Raw genomic sequence first — 3,638 nt, forward strand, 5'->3', positions numbered from 1 at the left:
GGGGCCCGCGTGCCCAAGCGCGATGAGGCCCTCCTTTTCCCCATCCCCTCCTCCTCCTCCCACTCTCTAGTTACACAGCGTATACCGAGTATAACGAGCGCGAACTAGATTAACTGTCGACGAGCGGGTTACTTGGTAACAATAGTAAACGCTAACTAGCAGCGCCAGAATGACTGAATTAAGTGCCTTACGAGAAACGTGTGTTTGACTTGCATGAAAGTATAAAAAGAGATCTGAATGGAGGCGCCCGCGCAAATGAAAGAGAGAAAGAGAGAGGGAGAGAGAGTGAGTGAGTGAGTGAGTGAGTGAGTGAGTGAGTGAGTGAGTGAGTGAGTGAGTGAGTGAGTGAGTGAGTGAGTGAGTGAGTGAGTGAGTGAGTGAGTGAGTGAGTGAGTGAGTGAGTGAGTGAGTGAGTGAGTGAGTGAGTGAGTGAGTGAGTGAGTGAGTGAGTGAGTGAGTGAGTGAGTGAGTGAGTGAGTGAGTGAGTGAGTGAGTGAGTGAGTGAGTGAGTGAGTGAGTGAGTGAGTGAGTGAGTGAGTGAGTGAGTGAGTGAGTGAGTGAGTGAGTGAGTGAGTGAGTGAGTGAGTGAGTGAGTGAGTGAGTGAGTGAGTGAGTGAGTGAGTGAGTGAGTGAGTGAGTGAGTGAGTGAGTGAGTGAGTGAGTGAGTGAGTGAGTGAGTGAGTGAGTGAGTGAGTGAGTGAGTGAGTGAGTGAGTGAGTGAGTGAGTGAGTGAGTGAGTGAGTGAGTGAGTGAGTGAGTGAGTGAGTGAGTGAGTGAGTGAGTGAGTGAGTGAGTGAGTGAGTGAGTGAGTGAGTGAGTGAGTGAGTGAGTCTTTCCCTCCGCGCATCGCGTACAGCGTATAAAGGCAAATTTATACGGCTCACTTTTGATCGATGATGAGATAAAACCGATATTCAGTGTTACTGCAAAATGTTTGTTCCCTTGAAGATTTGTGCGATAATTTTAGTAAATTTTAGTTTACAAATTGAATGCCTGCATCTAATGTTCATGTTTTATTATCTCTATCTGTGTATGTTAATTAATAAATATATTCAAAGTATTTCAATATTATTCATTTTAGTTTTGTATGAGGGAAAAATAAAAAAAAGATCTAAGATTTTCATAAACAAGAGAGAGTATTTGTAAAATTTGATTTGTAAAAAGGTTCAGTACGTAATTGTGATGATGTAAAAATATCAATTTTTTAATTATATGAAAATCTTTCTTTAATATCGGTTGCATAATTGCTTCTTAAATAAAGTACTCTATATTTTACATAACTATATTTTTATAGTATAAATATAATTTACTCGCCTTGAGTCTAATAAAACTTTGAAAATATTAGGAGGAGGGAGATTATCAATGTTTTTTTGATGCGCATGCAACATGTTAGTTCGCGATAACAATGATCGCTAACCGTGCAAATAAGCTTTAACGTGCATCACTGCCGAAGAGACAGAGAGCGAGAGAGGTCTTGTTGGTCTCACGAGAGTGCATTATGCTAGTTACATGCGAACTCCTCGCGACGAGCATTAAGCAAGCATTATGATAACTACCGCAAATCCTCGACTCTCACGAGCCCGTCAAGGATATCCAACAGCTATTCGCACACGATTCTTTCTGTCAATATGATACGTAACAGATTCAATTGTACAGCTTAAAAAGAAATATTGGTGACTGAATTCTTTCTTTCTGACGCAAAACGCTGCGAGTATCATATTTCTAAAAAAAATATTAAACAATTTTATTATTATAATATTAATATTGTAATGTTATTACAAAAATTCTCGCCTAAGAAAGTAATGCTTGCATTAAAATAGCATAAAAAATTACTCATACTCGATATGATGCAGAGAATTTAACCCTTCTCGTACGATGTAAACTTTTTCTCACGCGACACGTTCGACGAGCGAGCAATCGATCTGTTTCTCTCGAGAGAGATCGGCTCTCGGTGTGCGCAATCGCGAGCAGAAATCGTGCGACATTCGCCGATGAAGAAACTACTGAATGAAAGGAAACTAGCGGCGGTTCACACGAGACTGCCGCACGCACGCACGCACGTACGCACGCACGTACGCACGCACGTACGCACGCACGCACGCAAGCACGCACGCACGTACGCACGTATGCATGAAGGCGGGCACGCACGCACGTATGCATGCATACTCGCGTCGAGCATTTACTTTAAAGTAAAGCGATTTCCTTTTACACATTATGATCCCACACCGTGCCGCTTGGCGAACTATCTCTCAGATTATTCAATGCGCTGCTATCATTACCAAACACGCGAGCCGAAAAGAACATCAATGTCGTCGGCGACGAGAAAAAAATTGCTTCCTATCATGCCGATGGACATCAGGAATGGAAAATAGTTTCCGCTTTCCATGCCACATTTAAAAAGGAGATAAAAGTAACGGATATTTCATGTATAAATAACTGTACTCCGTCTTTTTATTTCTGCGAAAATGCTACATGATAGAATAATCTAGAACAATTCGGCAAAATAAAAATTTAACGATTGATCGAAAAGAAAATTGATAACATATTATCCATGTGGAATTATGTGTATTATATAAATTAGTTAATTTTTCGATTGTCCCAAATTCTTGATTATTTTGTGAAAATTTATTGAATTGCACAAAATCCCCTTTTTATTAACTATTACTCGATTGTAGAGATGTAAATAGAAAGAAACTAAATGTTTTTTTCATAAAAAACGGTTTTTTTATGAAAAAAATTAACAAGCCTCGTTTTTCTCAAAATTTTGTCCTTTTTTAGATGTTTAATATCTTTATATTTTGATTATTGCAAATTGATTTTTCATTATTTTGAACTTTTTAGATGATAAATTTGAATTAACCATTATTATTTTAAATGTAGCTCGCATTCCAATTGGCTATATATAGTTATGCATCTATTAATTGAAAATTATCCAAATCATGTCGAGTGTGATGTAATTTGCCGCAAAAGTCTTATAAATCTATTAAAATTACTTTAAAAAAAAAATTAATTAAAAATATAAAAACTATATTTTTTTATTATGTTAACAAAAAAAATATAAAGAAAAAAAAGGGTGGAGTTCCGAAAAGGGCCCGTCTCCGATTTTGATAAAACTTTGTAAAAAGCTTCCTTTCAGGTTGAAATGAAAGATCCTAAAAGAAATTTTGGCGACTCCTACGAGAAAGTCATTTTTTAAGAGAAAATGATAAAAAGTATAATAATTGTGATAATTATTTACATTAGCGGATTTACATTTATACTTTGCCGATGATCTTGACCTTCACATATGTTGTAAGGATGAGGTTGCTGATTAATATTCACTTTGTTTTATTTGGCGGTCTTGCATAGTTTTTGAGATATTTAACGAAAAAGGTTTATCGAGTTATATGATTTTACATGGATTTATAACTTTTTGCGCGAAACGAGGTCCATCCCATATCGCCCTGTGCTTCGGACGCGAAACGAGGTTTATAATTAAACGATTTTACATGGATTTGCAACTTTTTGCGCGAAGCGAGGTCCATTCCATATTGCTCTGTGCTTCGGACGCGAAACTAAATCGGAAATAGATTTGGGTTAGGTTATATCTTCCGTAAATGGAGCCCCCTTGTAGGGGGGGGGGGGGGGGAAACCCACTG

The sequence above is a fragment of the Formica exsecta genome, unplaced genomic scaffold, assembly GCF_003651465.1.
Source record: "Formica exsecta isolate Colony F162 unplaced genomic scaffold, ASM365146v1 scaffold148, whole genome shotgun sequence".
NCBI lineage: Eukaryota > Metazoa > Arthropoda > Insecta > Hymenoptera > Formicidae > Formica > Formica exsecta.